This window comes from Eumetopias jubatus, unplaced genomic scaffold (genome assembly GCF_037043125.1).
Source record: "Eumetopias jubatus isolate StellerSeaLion01/CBP00866 unplaced genomic scaffold, mEumJub1_p1.0 scaffold_226, whole genome shotgun sequence".
Lineage (NCBI taxonomy): Eukaryota > Metazoa > Chordata > Mammalia > Carnivora > Otariidae > Eumetopias > Eumetopias jubatus.
The window spans coordinates 1-22,030 of NW_028275032.1; positions in this window are offsets into that span (position 1 = coordinate 1).

Below are 22,030 nucleotides of genomic sequence, written 5' to 3' on the forward strand. Positions count from 1 at the left end.
CTGTTTGCTGTAAGCGGTCTCCCCTTCCCTCACCACACCTTGCTGAAACCCCATCACTCCTGGGAAGAGGATCTCCCTCCATGGGTGCCTTTTCATGCTGTCCCTCCCTGTATCAGGCCCAGGATTTCTGCTTCAGAAAACAAGCAGCTCTGTCTGCTCCTGGGAAGTTCTTGCTCTCCTCCCGCTCTTAGTCTTTCTTGCTGCTGTAAGTAATCATATTGTCCCAAGAAATTGTGGGCCTCTCTCCCAACCTTCCCCTTCTCCACATTTCTTCAGCTTCTCCATGCTTTGTCCCAAATATCTAGGTTCCAGATCCCAGGTTTCAGAGGAGCCTTCTGGGCTTGAAGGTCAACCCAGGGGCTGAGGAGTCTCTTTGTGGGCTGCAAGGTAGCAGTTACTGGGGTGAGAATGGCCAGAGAACACTTTGGAGCTCTGTGCACACAGCAGATGTGTAATAAGTATGAAATGGCCCATTGAGAAGCTGGGCTTAGGGAGGTGAGGGAGGGTAGAGGGGAAGGAATGAGGCTGGACTGGTCTGATATGTCTGCTCCCCATTCTCTTCCCTTCCCTTCTGGGCCTCCTGGAGAAAATGTGCTCTAAGACAGGCCCTGAGCCTGGAGTCCTCCCTAAGCTGAGGGGGGTGTCCTCCCCTCCATCCACCTCCACCCAGCCCAGCTCAGGACACCAGGACACCCACCCCCAAGAGCCCAGCCACTTGTACCTTCACCTCACCAACCACACACTCTCTCTCTTCAGCCAGGGCTCCCAGATCTCTGACCCATCACCTTGCACACCAGCCTGAGTGCCCCCAGTCTGGCAGAATCTTAGGGGACCTCTTGTAGCCACCTGGGACCTTCCAGTCAACCCAGTAGTCTTTAAGCTTTACCCAGCACCCTTGGCCCATATGATGATTAATCTCTCTTAGTATCCCTATAGATCATGCATTATCTCCTAGACAAGAACAGAGCCCTTCTGCCCACCATGAAATCGAAACCAGAGTGTCTTGCATAACCTCGGGGCACTGAGATACTGTCTGTAGCTGGCACCATCGAGTCTGCTTGTAATCAAGAAGTTTTACAGACCACTATACGCTCTTTACTGATTAACTGCCCTAATCTCCTTTGATAACACCTGGGCCAGGCAGAAACCTCAGAGTTGGCCTTTGTACAAGAGTCCGCTTTCACCCCAGGTGGCTGGCTTCCTGAATAAAGCTCATATTCCTTTGCAATCAAAACTTGTCTTCAGGGGTGCCTGGGTGGCTCAGTCGTTAAACGTCTGCCTTCGACTCAGGTCATGGTCCCAGGGTCCTGGGATCGAGCCCCACATAGGGCTCCAGGCTCGGCAGGAAGCCTGCTTCTCCCTCTCCCACTCCCACTCTCCCTGCTTGTGTTCCTTCTCTTGCTGTGTCTCTCTGTCAAATAAATAAAATCTTTCAAAAAAAAATTGTCTTCAGTATTGGCTTTTCGAGTGATGGGCAGCCCGACTTGGGTCTCAGTAACACTGTGGGCTCCGAAGAGCTGGGCTCTTGGGCTCTGAGTCACTGGCACCACCAACTCCCTCAGATCCTCCTCATTCCTAGATACCAGAGGAGCATTAATTAATTAGCTTGTGCGAACAGCCATGGGCACGATCTCATCACAGCATACCACAGGGGTCCACTACTGACACATCGGACCCCAGGGATGCGGGCACACACCAATTACACAGCCAGCAGCTTAGCTGATCACTTGTGGTGACACCGAGGTGGAGGAGAAAGGGAGATGGGGCAGTTTGCGGAACTCAGCTATCTGCTTCCATCCTGTCCCCCAGCTGCAGTTCAAGCGTACAGAGAGCAGGCAGCTTCACTGCAGGCAGAGATAGCTTCCCCCTATCCCAAAGCATGTCCCCCTGACTTTGTCATTCTGCTGTCACTCCTCAGCTTCTCCGAGATTTAACATATTGACTCTCTGAGCTGCAGAAAATTGAATTTTCTTCATTGAGACTGTCTCCCTACAAAAAGCAGTTCATAAATTCTCCATCTTTTTCAGACTCCCTCCCCCCTCTCCTCCCCACCTCTGGGATGAGAGCCCTGCCCACACTCCCACCTGGGGGTACAGTCATGATTGGAAACATGCACACGTCCACAGGCTGTGCACGGACACAGAGGAAGAAGAAGAAATACGCTCTAGGATCTGGTAGGGAGTCTTCCTTCACACCATAGGAACCACTGCTGTCTCCTCCTCCTTGCCCAGAGCCCAAGCACACACTGAGGTCCTCCTCCTCCATGGACTACAGCCTCGGGCCTCAGTGGTCCTCCCCAAGGCACAGACACCCCCTTCCACCATTAAAGGGTGTATGTTCCCACCCGGAGTGTGTTCTGTCCGTTTGACTCTCCACCACTTTAGCTTTGGGAACAGAACTGGGGGAGGGTGAAGTCTCGTAGAAGTTCCTTGTAATACCTGTGGCATCCTGGCAGCTGAGGCTATGATGGATGGGCAAGAGGTCAGGTTGATGGCCACCACCGTGTGGCTTGTGCCCAGGGCCAGACTGGGGAGGGAAGTAGTGGGCTAAGTGCCCAGGCGCTCCACCCTCCAAAATGCCATACAATCTGTGAGTGGAAAGAGACAGGAAGAGGGACCCAGATAGATAAAAACAAGGACATCCTCTGAGACCAGACCAAGCCAATCTCCATCCCCATCCTGGCCCCTCAACAGCTGCTCCCTCCCCCACAACTCTGACCAGGCACAAAGGGAAGTCATCCTATCCTGAGAGGAAGGATGCCAACCAGTTGTTTCTTTTCAAGTATGACCAGCCCAACTTTAAACAGTACCGAGGGGCTTTGGGGGTGTGACTAGAAAAGAGGAAAAAGATGATTCTTCAGTTCAGAGGGGCTGAGACTTGGGTGGTCTCCACATTTTTATGGGTGCCAATTAATGTGCAAATGTTATGCACAATGCAGATGAACATCTGTGGTCTTTGCAAACGCAACCTGCTCCTAAAAATATTTACACACACACACACACACACACACACACACACACACACACACTTCCCCATTTTGCATATGTTTGGCTCCTCTGCTTCACCCAGCTCCTGAATTTCTGAACCACCCTTCATTTTCTCTAAGAGCAGCTTTGGAACTAAGAAAGATGGCCAGGAAGGCTTGATGTAGGCAATGGTTCAGAGCCATGGGTCAAGAAAGAATTCTTGAAAGGTGCCAAAGGTGCAAGAAGGTGATTTTAGTAAAGCATGGGGACAGGACCCGTGGGCAGGAAGAGCGCTGGGGTCATGAGGAGTGGCCCATTGTATACTTTCAAGTTGGGAGGGGGTTAGGGATAGCACAAGCCTAAAAGGTATTTTGAAGCAAGGGTTCCAGGACCTTGAGGGGGCTAGCTATTGTTGGGAAAAGGTCTTCGATTACTGTTTAGTAAAAATTCAGTCATGAGACCCTTCAGATGTATATCGGTGGGTCATATGGACGGAGAATGATTGCCGACATATATCTTGGGAGGTAGAGATAAAGGAAGTTGCCAAAGGAATTTTTATATGTTAAAAATATAGGATCCTGAGGGTCAGGCTAAGATTGTCTTTTGCCTTTAGCAAAGTATTAGCATCCAGGTAGCTGAGTTCCTAGAGGAATGTCACTCTGCCTGTTTCAAGGATTTGTCAATGGACTATAAGTAGTAAGGAAATTTAGTTTTTCTTTTGCCTTTGTTTCCCACATCAGGCTGAGCTCCACAGCACAAGGAATGGCTTTCTGAAGACCAGGAAGTACTTCAAAACCTCTGTGTCCAGAAGTAAAGGAACCCCCATTCCAATACCACCCAGACCCCCCCCAAACCTGCTCCTCCTGCCAAGGTCCTCATCTCAAGGAGGGACTCCTTCCACCTAGACATGACTCTTCCTTCTCCCTGGATTATGGATGGGACAAGGGACTCTGTTGCATGCATTAAGTGACTGATGCGACAAATTTTTTAAAAAGCTGAAAGGTGAAATTTTTTAGGGTCACACATCCACAAGCATCGAAATGATGTCACAAATCAAAATGTCCTGCCTCCTCTCCTTCAGTACCCCCACATCCTGCCCAGGCTACCTCCTAAATAACTCTGGAGTCTATCCATCTAGCAGATGAGAGTGAGTTCTCAGCAGGATATCTGAGCTGTTTCCTTCCTGTTCTCCCAGGCTCCAGAGTTAACCCTCTCCCTTCCCTTTGTACTGGCGAGGCCCAGGAAGCAAATAGGCTGTGCTCACCACAGTTTCCCAGATAGAAATATTTTGAAAGTGCTAGACAGCTGATAGAACTCTTAAAAGGTACATGAAACCAACTACATATGTTGTGACCACAACAAACCTCTGTGTATTTTGTGCTAGTGTAAACATTTTGAAACTTTTCAATAGAATATAAAAATAAAGAAAAACTATAAGAGTAACAAATACCCTGTTGAAAGGAAAAGACCACTTCCGTCATCAATCAGCCTGTGGCCTGATGTCCCACCAACCCTTTGGTTGATGGGGCTCTAATCTGTTCTTTGGCCAGGAGATCTTCGATTATGAGTGGCTCACAAAGTTGGTGCTCTGTGAGTTCCAGTGGAATGAGTGAGAGACAAGTAGAGGCATGGATATGTGGGCAGATTAGGGTCATTCTCTCCAGAGGCATCTTTCTCCTGGGACAGTTCTATCAAATTTAGAATGGTACCTCAATTCAGTGTTGATAGAGAGTGACTAAACTTGATTTCCGGCCCTTCTACAGTGAGGTGAGGCCATATAACTGCTCATCACTGACGGGATATAAACGTCCAGGCTGAGGAAGTTGAGAGTGTTTGTGCCTTCTCCACATGCCTTCCCCCTCTCCTGGCAGGGTGACACCTGCATCACCTGAAGCCACGTATTTGAGATGGCAGATCCACAGCTTGAGCAGGTCTGGATTCCTGAGTTATCTGACCACAGATCTCTACATTGGACTATATGATACCTAAATCTTTATCATGTGAAGCCCTTGTGATCTGAAGGTTGCCCTTTATAGCTGTTAGATACACCCTAAATAATGCACAAATCAAAGTAATGAGACCACAGTCAGCAAACCACGAGGCAGGAGGCACTGTAGAATTTGGACTGTGATGCATGGAAGGCAGAGAAGAGGACTGGGAAATCAGAGAATTTTTATTTGAATCTCGTCCTGCTGTGTGACTTTAGGCAAATTATTTAGCATTTCTCAGCCTGGGTTTTCTCAATGATACAAATTCATAGTAATAATATGACCCACTTCATAGTCATGGTTGTGAGGATCAAAAGAGTCCAAGAATGTAAAAGGCCTTTGAAACCAGGGGGCTACAAATGGCTATTGGCTATTATTCTAACAGGTGACACATCATGCTTATTAAAAATCTGTTGAATAAATAAATACGAATGAAGGAATGGGAATAAATGGATGGGGAGTGCTCGAAGCCGCATCTTACTCCCCACTAATAAAGGAAGGACCCAGGTGATCTGAACACCATGAGATTAGAGTGGGCCCAGGGGGTCTGTGGGGTGAAGTGGGAGCTGCAGGCACAGGGCATTCGTGAGAACCTGAAACCACCCTTCCACTCAGTCCGAAGAACCAAGAGGACAAAAGAAAATGAATCAGGGGCCTTAAAAAAAAATCAGACTTTGCCCTAAAATTATGTTAGTGTTTTTCCTACTGTTAAGGACTGAATGTTTTGTGTCCATCCCAAACGTGTATGTTGAAGCCCTAAAGTACAATCTGATGGGATTTGGAGATGGGCCTTTTGGGAAGCAATCAGGATTACATGAGGTCATGAGGGTGGGGCCCACGTAATGGAATTGGTGCCCTGACAAGTAGAGACCAGACCCGTGTGAGGAGTGTGAGGACACACTGAGAAATCAGGCGTCTACAAGCCAGGAAGAGTCCTTATCAAGAACCAAATCAGCTAGTACCTTGATCTTGGACTTCCTTCCCAGCATCCAGAAATGTGAAAAATGAATCCCTGTTGTGTGTGCCACCCAGCCTACAATATTTTGTTATGGCAGCCTGAGCGGGCAAGGATGCCTACTTCCCACAGAGGACACAGTTTAGAAACACTAGGAACAGCCTACAATAGCTGACACACCAGCTGCTTCTTCGTGTTTGTAAAGCACCCAGCAGAGCACCAGGCACATGCAGACACTCAGTAAATACTAGCCATTATGATTTTCTGAGAAAACATCCTGTTATATTAGAAAAGTTATGGGTTTCAGAATAAGACTGTTCCAAGACAACGTGAGCAAGTAACTCTTAAAATTTACATTTCTTCACCTATAAAATTGGCCAGCACCTTGCATGGTTATTGTAACGATTCTGTGTATGAAAGAGCCCTCCCCACACCATAGGCATTCAGCTAGTGGTGAGTCCAGGACCAGCAGCCATTCAGCATTTATTATGTTTCAGGCACTGGAGTAGCAATACCAGAGCCAGGACCCCTACAAAAGAGAAAAGAGATTTTAACTTGAGGAAGATAGGATTCATTCTGCAGCAGCTCCTTCCACAGCCTCTAGAGAGACTTTCAAAATCATGTCCACCTTCCCTGAGCCTCAGTCAAGAGTTCACCTGTATTCTGACGACACCAACAGTTCCAAGACCTTACAGCCTCACTCATATCCTTCCACCCTTGTAACTGTAGCTTCCACTGGTCCTCACAGTGTTATTCCCCTTCCTAAAAACATCATCGGCCACTACCTTCCTATTCCTTTTTTTAAATTTCCTAATTTTTAAATATTTTATTTATTAGTCAGAGAGACAAAGAGCACAAACAGGGGGAGTGGCAGAGGGAGAGGCAGGCTCCCTGCAGAGCAAGGAGCCCCATGTGGGACGTGATCCCAGGATGATGAGACCAAGACCTGAGCCAAAGGCGGACACTTAACCGATTGAGCTACTCAGGTGTCCCAACCTTCCTATTCCTGATGAGATTCAAGTACAGACCTTTTAACCTGACATATTAGTTAGGAAAACACTAACTAATATACAACCTAGAGCCCAAAATTTTAGTGTTGTAACAAACAAAAATGGATTTATTGGTCAAGGAGAGTCCAAAATACATGTTCCTGATCAGCAGGCAGTTCTCTGACAAGTGGTGATTCAGGGAACTAGGGTTGCTTCCAACCTGCCTTCAAGGTCAGTGTGCTTATGGTCCTATGCACCAAACCACAAAGGAAAGAACATGAAGACCTCCCTCAGGAGGCACTGGTCAACTTTGCTGCGTTAACAACCAACCCGCAAATCTCAGGGGCCTTCGGCAACAAGTTTATTTCTGACTTCTGTACATGCAGGCTCTGGGCAAGCTACAGCTCTGCTCCATGGGTCTTCTCATTCCAGGACCCAGGCAGAAGGAACGATTCTCATGTGGAACGTGCCCCTTCTGGTAGGAGAGAAGAAGAACAAAAAAGTGGAAACTCACACAAACAAACATGGCAAAAGTCACATCTGTTCACATCCTGATGGGGCTTTGGGATATAAGTGAGGTTCAGTGGGGAGCCGATGTCCAGAGCCGACGACTAAGAAAGAATTCTTGAGATGTCTTTGGTGCAAAATGGTGGTTTATTAAAGCATGGGGACGGGACCTGTGGGCACAAAGAGCTGCTGCACCGGGGTTGTGAGGGGTGGCTGATTATATACTGTGGGGTTGGGGAAGGTAAGGAAAAAGGAGTTTCCAAAAGGATTTTTGTATGTTAAAGAAGACTCACAGGATACCAGAGGCCTTGCCATTATCAAGTTAAGGTTGTTTTTCCTTCTAATAAGGCATTACCAGTAAGAGTTTGGAGCTTCCTGGAGAGACATTACACTTTGCCAGCCTCAAGTGTCTGTCAATGGGCTGCAGGTTATAAGGACATTTAATTGTATCTACATTTCCTTCTGGAAGCTAGGCCATTGATAGAAATGCTTTGTCCCTGTAAATTGCTGAGACTTTTGTAAACTGAGGGAGACTCCTGTCCTGCAAGACTGTGATCTCTATCAGTTAACCATTTGTTTTTCCTTTAGGGCAGCCAGGAGTGCCTGAGGAATGTCACACATACCACATTGGGGGGGGGGGGAGGCTGCCAGTTTTGGCTTTGTCTTCAGCTAAACTTCTGCTCCCACATCCTTCCCCCGCCTTAACAATTTTGACCCTTAAATCTTTAAGGTTGTTGGAGGTGGAAGGTCTCATCTTCTGTAACGTTTTCCTGCTGAATAGGGGCATAAAGATGTCCCTACCTATGGGTCAATATTGGTCACTTGGGAAACGTAGAGGGGAGTCATGGAAGGGGAGGCAGCTGAATCCATTGCGCTCAACATAGATGAACCCCCTTGAGTAGAAAAGATCATCTGTTAGCTGGAAGTTATGGCAGTGAAGGAGTCTTGACAGTAGGCAGGGAGACACCAAGAACAGCAACAAAATAATGTGAATATTATAATGAGAAAGAGAAGTCTGAATAGAAGATCTTTGATAGTTGACCTTTGATAATTTTCTTCCACTCCCTGAGTTTAAAGCAATCATTAAAGGAAAGAGATCATTTAAAGCACCAATTTAAGTATTCATGTCAGGTAGAAACCCAGAAGCCTTTTGTGGTAATCTGGACTGTACACCCAGCGTTCTGTCTTTATACTAGCACAAGTTCCACCTTGTGCAGCAGTTAAAACATCTAATGCCATTCTATTTTGTAGAACTGCTTTATGCATTTGAGTCATTTCAATATTTAGTAGAGGAATACTGTTTTGGGTATCATTTAGGGCTTTGACCATGTACTTAAGAGTTTCCATGTGTCAACATTCTCAGTCTCAAAGAGGTAACAAGGATGGATCCTAGGTGGTTATACCAATGAGACGCAGAACACGTCCACCATGGTTTTAAATTTCAAGGGTTAGCTGAGTTGGTAAAGGTTTTGATAATGTGTCTGTGTGTCCAGGTAAAACCCAGAGTACAGTGGCCTATCTAGCCTGGGGGAAGCCATGGCCACAGGTTAGAGCTGCATAGCCATTGTGTCCCAGCCAGGAGCCAGCCATCTAATTCTGGGCCTCCTTGAACTGCAGTCAGGATTTTAAGGGCTACTCAATTTTGGAGGGCCATTTTTTTGAAGATTCAATAATTTCAGGCCCATATTTGATTGGGGAGTTATGGCCTGATAATAATCCCCTTTTCCTTAAAGAAATTACTCCAAGCGCATGTAAGACTAGAAGGATATATTTAAAGTCAGTATAAATATTTTTAAGGCTTTTGTCAATAGCAAAGCACAGGTGGGCGCTATTAATTCTGCTTTGGGGGCAGACGTGTTTCCTGACAGAGCTCCGGCCTCAATAGTCTGAGTTAGACTGACTATAGCATACCCAGCTTTTCTTATTCCTTTTTCCATGAAACTATTGTCATCAGTAAACCAACTGTCATTCACAATTTTAACAGGGGCATCTTAAAGCTGGTCAACTCAATAACCTCTGAACAGTTATGCTCTATAGAAGTACAATGGTCAGGTCCAGGCATAAGCGTAGCTGTGCTTAAAGTCTGATAGGTTTCTAGTATTATTTCAGGCATATCTATAAGCATTGCTTGTGTTTAATAAGTCGGCCTCCCATCACCTATTGGCGGTCTTTGTCTCTAAGTCATTCTGAACCTGGTGTGGAAGTCATTCCAATCAGGGAATGTCCCGAAGTGAGCTTGGAGGTTCCTTTTACCAGGAGCACTGTTGTATGCTTAGCTAAAGGCTTTGTTTGCAATTGTACATCCATAGAGATGGCTTCTAGGATAAATATGAGTATGAGACAAAACCATTAAGAAGTCCTTTTTGTGGTTGGCGGAGCAAGATGGCGGAGGAGTAGGAGACCTGGATTTCGTCTGGTCTCAGGAATTCAGCTGAATAGGGATCAAACCATTCTGAACACGTACAAACTCAACAGGAGATCGAAGAAGAGAGTAGCAACAACTCTCTGAACAGAAAAGCAACCACTTTCTGGAAGGTAGGACGTGCGGAAAAGTGAATCCGAGGCGATATACGGGAGGATAGACTGCGGGGGAGGGGGCCTCCGTCAGCCACTTCTGGCAAGTGATAGAGCCGCGGAGCACAAAATCGGAACTTTTAGAAGTCGACTCTGCTGAGGGACGTCGCTCCAGTGGCTAAGCTGGGGGGTGGAACCCTCACAGGACAGTGTGATCTCAGGACCCTCGGGGTCACAGAAACACCGGGAGTGCCTGAGTGCGGCAGAGTTCCCAGGTATCGGAGCGGGGAAGCCGGCTGCAGAGACGGAGCCGAGGCGCAGGCTCTCAGCTCTGGGTTGCCATAAACTCTGATCCGCGGCCCAGTCGGGCCACTGCTCCTCCAGCAGGGACCCAACAAGCAGCAGAGCCGGGGAGACGCCCCTTCCTCCCCCAGGAGGAGCGGCTCGGGAGCACACCACAGGGATCTGCTGGGTTTGGAGACTCCACACCGATAGAAATGCTCGGTCACAGGCTGGGTGAGCACGGAGTGCAGCCGGAAACTGGGGAGATGGGAGTGATTGCTTTTCTCTGGCGGTGCACTGAGGAGCGGGGCCCTGAGGTCTCAGCTCCTCCAGGTGGAGAGTGAGAGGCCACCATTTTCACCCTAGTCCTGCAAAGCTGTACCGAGAGCTTGCAGGGAACAAAAGCTCCTGAGAGCAAACCCGAGCAGCTTGCTTAGCCCGGACCAAGAGCGGGGCAATTCCGCCTCCAGCGAAGACATTTGGGAACCAAGGCGACAGGCCCCTCTCCCAGAAGATGAGCAAGAACAACCAGCAAGCCAAGACCAAGTTTACCGATCAAGGAGAATGGGAGAACTCCAGCGCTAGGGGAATACTGCACATAGAATTCATGGCTTTTATACCATAATTCATTAGTTTTTCAAAGAAATTTTTTTAACAGTTTTTTTTTGAATTTTTCTTTTTCCCTTTTCAACCAACATCTTATCAATCCCTTTTTTAAGAAAACATTTCTTATTTTTCATTTTTAGAGTCATATTTTATCCCTTCATAGTAGTTACCCTTATTTTTGGCATATATATATATAAGTTGTTCTCTCTTTAAATTTTGAGATACAGTTTCTTCTAACAGATCAAAATATACCCTAAATCACTAATGTATGGCTTTGTTCTGGTCTCCTGCCTGATAACATTCTCTCCCTTTTTCTTTTTTTTAAAAAACTTCTTCTTTCTTTTTTCAAACAACTTCTTATCATATCATTTCCTTTTATAAAATCTTTTATAATTTTCATCTTTACAGTCATCTTCCATCCTTTCATTGTATCAACCCTTATTTTATACAAATAAGAGTCTTTCTTCCTTTAAAATTTTAGGAGGCACTTTCTTCTGACAGACCAAAATACGCCCAAAATCTAGTGTGTGGCACTGATCTATGCACTAGCCTGATTATATTTGATCATATTCTGTTTTTTTGTGTTTTGTTCTGTTTTTGTTTGTTTTTATCTATTTCTTTTTTTGTCTCTTTCTTTTTTCTTTCTTTCCCCCTGGTTTCAGGTTTTTCTGATTTGTATAGAGTCTGGGGACATTGTTAACCTATTAGCATTTTGTTCTCTCAATCCTCTATTCTCCTCTGGACAAAATGACAAGATGAAAAAAATCACCTCAGGAAAAGAACAGGAGGTAGTACCGTCTGCCAGGGACCTACTCAATACGGACATCAGTACGATGTCAGACCTAGAGTTCAGAATCATGACTTTAAAGATACTAGCTGGGCTTGAAAAAAGCGTGGAAGTTATTAGAGACACACTTTCTGGAGAAATAAAGAACTAAAATCTAACCAAGTCAAAATCAAAAAGGCTATTCATGAGGTGCAATCAAAAATGGGGGCACTACCTGCTAGGATAAATGAGGCAGAAGAGAGAATCAGTGATATAGAAGACCAGATGATGGAAAATAAAGAGGCTGAGAAAAGGAGAGACAAACAACTACAGGACCACGAGGGCAGAATCTGAGAGATAAGCGATATGATAAGAGGAAACATTAGAATAATTGGGATCCCAGAAGAAGAAGAAAGAGAGAGAGGGGCAGAAGGTATATTGGAGCAAATAAGAGCAGAGAACTTCCCTAATGTGGGGAAGGAAACAGGCATCAAAATCCAGGAGGCACAGAGAACCCCCCTCAAAATCAATAAAAATAGGTCAACACCCTGACATCTAATAGTAAAACATACGAGTCTCAGAGACAAAGAGAAAATCCTGAAAGCAGCTCAGGAGATGAGATATGTAACCTACAATGGTAGAAACATTAGATTGGCAACAGACCTATCCACAGAGACCTGGCAGGCCAGAAAGGACTGGCAAGATATCTTCAGAGCACTAAACGAGAAAAATATGCAGTCAAGAATACTATATCCAGCGAGACTGTCATTGAAAATAGAATGAGAGAGAAAAAGCTTCCAGGACAAACAAAAACTAAAGGAATTTGCAAACACGAAACCAGCCCTACAAGAAATATTGAAAGGGGTCCTCCAAGCAAAGAGAGAGCCTAAAAGCAGCATAGATCAGAAAAGATCAGAGACAATATACAGTAACAGTCACCTTACAGGCAATACAATGGCACTAAATTCATAAATTTCAATAGTTACCCAGAATGTAAATGGGCTAAATGCCCCAACAAGAGACATAGGCTATCAGATTGGATTAAAAAACAAGACCCATCCATATGCTGCCTGCAGGAGACTCATTTTAGACCAAAGACAGCCCCAGATTGAAAGTAAGGGGGTGGAAAACCATTTACCATGCTAATGGACACCAAAAGAAAGCTGGGGTGGCAATCCTTATATCAGACAAATTAGATTTTAAAACAAAGACTGTAATAAGAGATGAAGAAGTACACTATAACCTACTTAAAAGGTCTATCCAACAAGAAGATCTAACAATTGTAAATATCTATGCCCCTAACATGGGAGCAGCCAATTATATAAGGCAATTAATAACAAAAGCAAAGAAACACATTGACAAATATACAATAATAGTGCGGGACATTAACACCCCCCTGACTGAAATGGACAGATCATCTAAGCAAAAGATCAACAAGGAAATAAAGACTTTAAATGAAACACTGGACCAAATAGACTTCACAGACATATTCAGAACATTCATCCCAAAGCAACAGAATACACATTCTTCTCTAGTGCCCGTGGAACATTCTCCAGAATTGATCACATCCTCGGTCACAAATCAGGTCTCAACCGGTAACAAAAGATTGGGATTATTCCCTTCATATTTTCAGACCACAATGCTTTGAAACTAGAACTCAATCACAAGAGGAAAGTCAGAAAGAACTCAAATACATGGAGGCTAAAGAGCATCCTACTAAAGAATGAATGGGTCAACCAGGAAATTAAAGAAGAATTTAAAAAATTCATGGAAAACAATGAAAATGAAAACACAACTATTCAAAATCTTTGGGATACAGCAAAGGCAGTCCTGAGAGGAAAGTATATAGCAATACAAGCCTTTCTCAAGAAACAAGAAAGGTCTCAAATACACAACCTAACCCTACACCTAAAGGAGCTGGAGAAAGAACAGCAAATAAAGCCTAAACCCAGCAGGAGAAGAGAAATAATAAAGATCAGAGCAGAAATCAATGAAATAGAAACCAAAAGAACAGTAGAACAGATCAATGAAACTAGGAGCTGGTTCTTTGAAAGAATTAACAAGATTGATAAACCCCTGGCCAGACTTATCAAAAAGAAAAGAGAAATGACCCAAATCAACAAAATCATGAATGAAAGAGGTGAGATCACAACCAACACTAAACAAATACAAACAATTATAAGAACATATTATGAGCAACTCTATGCCAGCAAATTAGATAACCTGGAAGAAATGGATGCATTCCTAGAGATGTATCAACCACCAAAACTGAACCAGGAAGAAATAGAAAACCTGAACATACCTATAACCACGAAGGAAATTGAAGCAGTCATCAAAAATCTCCCAACAAACAAAAGCCCAGGGCCAGATGGCTTCTCAGGGGAATTCTACCAAACATTTAAAGAACAATTAATACCTATTCTGAAACTGTTCCAAAAAACAGAAATGGAAGGAAAACTTCCACACTCATTTTATGAGGCCACCATTACCTTGATCCCAAAACCAGACAAAGACCCCATCAAAAAGGAGAATTACAGACCAATATCCTTGATGAACATGGATGCAAAAATTCTCACCAAAATACTAGCCAATAAGATCCAACAGTACATTAAAAGGATTATTCACCATGACCAAGTGGGATTTATCCCTGGCCTGCAAGGTTGGTTCAACATCCGCAAATCAATCAACGTGATACAATACATTAATAAAAGAAAGAACAAGAATCATATGATCCTCTCAATAGATGCAGAAAAAGCACTTGACAAAGTACAGCATCCTTTCTTGATCAAAACTCTTCAGAGTATAGGGATAGAGGGTACATACCTCAATATCCTAAGAGCCATCTATGAAAAACCTACAGCAAATACCATTCTCAATGGGGAAAAGCTGAGAGCTTTTCCTGTAAGGTCAGGAACGCGACAGGGATGTGCACTATCACCACTGCTATATAGCATAGTATTAGAAGTCCTAGCCACAGCAATCAGACAACAAAAAGAAATCAAAGGCATCCAAATCGGCAAAGAGGAAGTCAAACTCTCACTCTTTGCAGATGATATCATACTGTATGTGGAAAACCCAAAAGACTCCACCCCAAAACTGCTAGAACTCATACAGGAATTCAGTAAAGTGGCAGGATATAAAATCAATACACAGAAATCAGTGGCATTCCTATACACCAACAACAAGACAGAAGAGAGACAAATCAAGAAGTCGATCCCATTTACAATTGCACCCAAAACCATAAGATACCTAGGAATAAATTTAACCAAAGAGGCAAAGGATCTGTACTCAGAAAACTATAAAATACTCATGAAAGAAATTGAAGAAGACACAAAGAAATGGAAAAACGTTCCATGCTCATGGATTGGAAGAACAAATATTGTGAAGATGTCAATGCTACCTAGAGTAATCTACACATTCAATGCAATCCCCATGAAAATACCATCCACTTTTCAAAGAAATGGAGCAAATAATCCTAACATTTGTATGGAACAAGAAGAGACCCCGAATAGCCAGAGGAATACTGAAAAAGCAAAGCAAAGCTGGCGGCATCACAGTTCCGGACTTCCAGCTCTATTCCAAAGCTGTCATCATCAAGACAGTATGGTACTGGCACAAAAACAGACACATAGATCAATGGAACAGAATCGAGAGCCCAGAAATGGATCCTCACCTGTAGGGTCAACTAATCTTTGACAAAGGAGGAAAGAATGTCCAATGGCAAAAAGACAGTCTCTTCAACAAATGGTGTTGGGAAAATTGGACAGCCACATGCAGAAGAATGAAACTGGACCATTTCCTTACACCACACACAAAAATAGACTCCAAATGGTTGAAAGACCTAAACGTGAGAGAGGAGTCCATCAAAATCCTAAAGGAGAACACAGGTAGCAACCTCTTCGACCTCAGCCGCAGCAACTTCTTCCTCGAAACATCGCCAAAGGCAAGGGAAGCTAGAGCAAAAATGAACTATTGGGATTTAATCAAGATAAAAAGCATTTGCACAGCAGAAGAAACAGTCAACAAAACCAAAAGGCAACCGACAGAATGGGAGAAAATATTTCAAAAGACATATCAGATAAAGGGCTAGTATCCAAAATCTATAAAGAACTTATCAAACTCAACACCCAAAGAACAAATGATCCAATCAAGAAATGGGCAGAAGACACGAACAGACATTTTTCCAAAGAAGACATCCAAATGGCCAACAGACACATGAAAAGGTGCTCCACATTGCTCGGCATCAGGGAAATCCAAATCAAAACCTCAATGAGATACCACCTCACACCAGTCAGAATGGCTAAAATTAACAAGTCAGGAAACAACAGATGTTGGCGGGGTTGTGGAGAAAGGGAAATCCTCCTACACTCTTGGTGGGAATACAAGCTGGTGTAGCCACTCTGGAAAACAGTATGGAGGTCCCTCAAAAAGTTGAAAATAGAGCTACCATACGATCCAGCAATTGCCCTACTGGGTATTTACCCCAAAGATACAAATGTAGGGATCCGAAGGGGTACGTGCACCCCAATGTTTATAGCAGCAATGTCCACAATAGCCAAACTGTGGAAAGAGCCAAGATGTCCATCGACAGATGAATGGATAAAGAAGTGGTATATATAAACAATGGAATATTATACAGCCATCAAAAGGAATGAGATCTTGCCATTTGCACCTACATGGATGGAACTGGAGGGTGTTATGCTGGGTGAAATAACTCAATCAGAGAAAGACATGTATCATATGACCTCACTGATTGAGGAATTCTTAATCTCAGGAAACAAACTGAGGTTTGCTGGAGTGGTGGGGGGTGGGAGGGATGGGGTGGCTGGGTGATAGACATTGGGGAGGGTATGTGCTATGGTGAGCCCTGTGAATTGTGCCAGACTGTTGAATCACAGATCTGTACTTCTGATACAAATAGTGCAATATATATTAAGAAAAAAAAAGAAGAAGTTAGCAGGAGGGGAAGAATGAGGGGGAGTACGTCAGAGGGGGAGACGAACCATGAGAGATGATGGACTCTGAAAAACAAACTGAGGGTTCTAGAGGGGAGGTGGGTGGGGGAATGGGGTAGCCTGGTGATGGGTATTAAAGAGGGCACGTTCTGCGTGGAGCACTAGGTGTTATGCACAAACAATGAATCATGGAACACCAAATCAAAAACTAATGATGTAATGTATGGTGATTAACATAACAATAAAAAAATTTTAAAAAGAAGCCCTTTTTGTTTGAGGTAAATCATTAATATCCTAATTACAGGGAATCACTGGCAAGTGGGAGAAGATTTGTCAAGCGATAAGGGCATCCCCAGGTGCATCATCCAATCCAATCATAAAGAAAGTGAGGTCATCCATTATCTCCACAAGTCTATAGTTAACCCTAAGGAGTGGGATATGCTCTGGCTTTTAGAGAATTATTTCATCATCCCAGCCGCATAGAATTGGTCAAGGTGCTAGTGGAGTTATACAATTGTTGGGGAATCGATCCCATTTTCCAGTTATTCAAATAATCATAGGCCATGGGGTCCTGTTATTAATCCCATTGGCCAAAATATCAACCATGGCCAGGTCCAAAGTCAATGACATGAGACACATATACTCCTGCAGGAGATACTTCAAGTCACATGGCAACGGGCAGGGAAAGAGAAAGTAAATAATTTCAAACAATATGTGAATCTATTACAACTGCTCCCCTCCATCTAGGGTACATGATAGACATTACTAATTAATCCCAGCACCCTTTCCTCAGAATCCTTCTCAACACATTTCAGGCAGTCATTGCCAATACTCCGGGTTTGAAACAAAAAGCTAAAATTGATATGCTGTACTTATGTGACCTTGATATTCATGTAGGATTTTAGTAGTCAGAGATTGGGAAGACAGAATTCCAAGGAAAGACACAGCTACTGGGAAGGATTTCTTGACTTTGGGCATCATTTGATATTAAACTTCTGTTCATCATGAGAGAGTAAAATGCAAGGAGCAGTGAAATTTAAGATAAAACTGCAGAAGCTGGATACTTTGAATACAAGGACCTGAGTCCCAGCTCAGGGTCCATTTATCGCCACTTCTCTTGCACACGATCTTATTGAAGGGGCAATGGCTCAAATGGGACAGGACACCCATTGTGCCTCCATCTATATATCTCTCATCTCTTCTCTCCCTCCACTGAGTTCTTTAGTAAGAATGAAAGGATTCCTTAATCTCATTACCCAGAGGAGCACAAAGCGCAGAAAAGCATATTCTACAAAATTAAGTTAGGTAATTTGCATACCTGGGGAAAGAGAAAAACCCCTCCTCCTTCCACCTTCAGAGTCAATTTTCCTAGATCTTCTGACACCATATGTCAATAAATATCTGTATTTCCTCCTTCTCTGCATAAGAGACACTGTGAAATGTCAGATGTAAACTAAAGTTTGTCATAAAAATCCCTCCTAAAACATTGGAAGGTGGAGGAGGGGTTCCTGGGCTGTGTCTGCCTTCAAATCACCTACAGGTCATCCTGCTTCCAGCTTCCAGGAGCTTTGCTTCAGGTTTTCTAAAGAAGTAACAGAGACATTCAACTCCTCTTACCATCCTTGCTTCTGTCAGTGGTCATTGCATTTTTATGAAATTCGTTCCACAAATGACCAGTTTCTCACAATCTCCACTCTAGATTCTTTAATTAGTATAATTTTTAATTCTCCTCTTTCTGGGGTGGCTCAAATAGTGAGTCACATTTGCAAATAAGAAGTAAATAAAATGGCTTCTCAGTACCTTCCATCAGGGGGTTCTAGGAGCTTGCTAAATCTGAATCTGCTAAAAATGCAGATTCTGATTCAGCACATTGCATGGGGGCCTGAGAATCTGCATTTCTAAGAAGCTCCCAGGGGACACCCTGGCTTCTGGTCCATGGACCACACTTTGAAGAGCAGGATCTACATGACTGTGGCAGTTGCTACAGCTGTCTCCCAGGAAGAGTACATCTGTCCACACCTTTCTCTCTGTCTATCCTCCAGATGGCAATGAAAATCATACCTCATCAGTTCCTGATTCAGGAATCTCACTCCATGGCATAATACACAGTACAAAGCTGGCTCATAAATTCCCTTCATATGTGAAAAAATATATCCCTCACAAGAGTTTCATTAATTCATGTTTCTTAAAGGTCCATGTGACTAGAATTACTCTCATTTCTTTTCCAACTCACCTTTTATTTCCTAAATTGCTCCATAGAAAACTTTCTCCAGGAAGTGTTTCTTGACCCATACCTCTTTCTCAGTTTCAACTCATACCTTCCCTTCCAGAATAATGATGCCTCAATCCCTATCCAGTTATTAATCCTCTTATTTCAGTCCATTTTCTCTCCACGTATGGTATCAATTCTCTCTCCCCCAAAATCGTAGGTGCTCTCACAAGGTTTTTGCACCAGTCCCTCAAAGAAGCATCTAAAGCAGTAGGTAAGTGTATGGGTAATCTTGCCTCTGGTAGTCTTCCCTACAACCACCTACATTTGATGAGAAATTCAGCAAATAAGAAAGTATCTTCTCTCCCTCCCTCCCAGGTCAGGCCCCATGCATAAATATAATAGAAAAACTCTGGTCCTCCTACACCAAAGCATAAAACTGACTGCATCAAGAAGGATGCCTGTTGTGCCCACACTGGAGCCAGTCTCCTCTTCAGGGATTCCCTGGAATCAGGAAGAACCGGTTGGGTCTTCTCTCAATTTCACTCCTTGTAACCCCTCCCTACATCCCATGGGAAGAGATGGAGCAGGACCTGGGGAGGTCAAGTCAGGCACTCTCCTGCCCCAGGGCTGTATTTTCCCTGTTGCTCTTTGAATGAACATCACTGTTCTTACTATTGGATCTAGAGGAAATGTAGAAGCTACTCCTTGCCCTGAGCAAGATTGTACTGGGATGGAACACATAAGACAGTCACCAGAACTCAGGCATAGCCACACAAAAGCAAGACTAGAAGTGCCTGGGTACAGTTCTAGATGCCGGGTACAGACAATTCTGGATGGAGAGAAATGCTGTTTTTCAAGGAAGTCTCCCAGAAGATAATTTTAAAGAAGTAGCACAGTGCTAGCCTGAAAGGAAGGAGAATTTTCTGTACCAGTGAAATGTGTAAGGCTCAATTCAATTTAACATGAGTTTATTAAAAGCTCATTTTGTGACTGGTCCCCAGCTGGATGCTCTGGGGGAGTGAGCAGGATACACTATGTACCTATGGTGTCTAATAAAGAACAAAAAGAAAAGAAAGAAAAGAAAAGACACACACATAACTGTGGTATGCTAATTTTTTTAATTTCAGATTTATTAGTGTGCAGTCGACATAAAAAATTGTAAGATATTTAATGTGTACATAGTGTTAATTTGATATACATATAATTGTGAAATGATTATAATTTGCCCATTGTGAAAGGATTAACGATGGTATTTTAATATAAATGTTTCATTAAATGAAGATGAGTGTACAAAGGCACCTTTGTTTCCTTCGCTTCATCTTTACATGTGAAGAGGCATCAGGTGGAGCTTTGGTTTTCAATGTGTGGTCCGTGGACCAGCGGCATCAGCATCACCTGGGAACTTGTTAGAAGTACAAGTTCTGGGCCCCACCCAGACCTCCTGAATTCCAAACGCTGGGGATAGGGGCCCAGCAATCTGTTTTCACAAGCCCTCCAGGTATCATGGAACTCCCTGAAGTTTGAACACCACTGAGCAGAGTACTATTCCTTGCCACTCTCCATGGGGCCCTCTCTCACTGGGACCTTGATTAATGAAGTGAAGACATAACACCAAGCATGCCCGATTAGCTTCTTCCAATGTTTGTTTGTTTGTTTGTTTGTTTTTGTCCAGAACAAACCTGCCCACTGGACACATGTAATTCATCCTGATAGAGAAGAAAGACTAATAAAAGCAGACTCTCTCCTGTGATGGCAGGCGAGGCATGCTCAGGACTTCTTGTGATGAGGAGTAAGTCTGTCTAATTTAGTGATGCAGGATTAGCAAGCCAGTTAGGCTGCAGATATACAGCTGATGGTTTAATCCTCTCTCTCTATGTCATGATTATCAATAGGTTCCAAACACAGGAGGAGGAAATGGGGTGTGATTTATTGGAGCTCTATAGCTCCAATAATAGGTTGTAGAGAAAGGTGGGCAGGATGCAGGTACAGATCATGTGCAGGAGAGAGACCTAGTTAGGAGAATAACAGGATGGAAGAACCAGAGGAAATCCTAGAATTTAAGGAATTGGAACATGAGAAATGATCAGTTGTGACCTCCCATGTTACAGATAAGTAAGCAGAGCGTGGAAGGAACTGAGAGACATACTCAAAGTCACATTGCTAGTTAGTGGTGGAAACAAGACCAGAACCCAGGACATGTGGCTCTCAACTGTGCACTTTCTGAGGAGGTGGACCAAAGCAGACAACAGTAGAGAAATTCTAAAGTCCAAGAATGCAGATGTTGCTAAGAGAAGTACCAACCCAGGGATTTTCAGCATGGGCGGTGGGTTCAAAGCCAAAGTGCTCTGTGCTCAGAGGAAAGCTCTGACTCCAACCCACCTGTGCATGCTCTGTTGCTCCCTCACACAGCCAAGGCTCAAGCTACACAGCCTGCTCAGTGTGCTCTGAACGCTGCTTCCTTTTCCTCTGCTTTTCCTCCTGGTGCTCTCACTGCCTACAATCTCTCCCCGCTGCCCAGATGTGGCAAATCCCATCCCTGAAGTGAGCCAACTCAAAAGCCATTCCTCTACAAAGTGTTCTCCGATTTCACCAATCAACTCTCACCTCTGTACCAGCCACAAATGATCATCCTCCACTCTGAATTCCCAAGGCACTTCATTTGTATATCACTTATGACATCACTTTCTACTTTGTTACAGCTATGCTTTACCCCTTGTGTTAGAATATAACCTCCTTAATGGCAAGGGCCATTTTTTTTTAACATAAGTATAATGAACATGCAGTGTTGTTTTTTTTTTTAACGTAAGTACAATGAACATGCAGTGTTAATGTATTACTCACAGGTGTACAATACAATGATTCTACAATTCCCCATATTTCTCAGTGCTCATCGGTATTAGTGTCCTCTTAATTCCCTTTATTTAAATCACCCATTCTCCTACCCCTCTCCCCTTTGTCAACCACGAGTTTGTTCTCTTTATTTAGGGGTCTAGGGTGTTGTGTTTTTGTTTTTGTTTTGGTATTGGTATTTGTCTCTTTTTTCTTTTATCATTTTAATTTTTTTATTTCTTTAATTCTACATAAGAGTGAAACATATGGCATTTGTTTTTCTCAGACTGACATATTGCAATTAGCATTATACCCACCTGGTCCATCCAATGTTGTTACAAATGGCAAGATTCCATTCTTCTTTATGGCTAAGGAATAGTCCATTGGATATGTATTTAGACCACAGCTTCTTTATCCATTCATCTACTGATGCACCCTTGGGTGGCTTCCATATCCTGGCT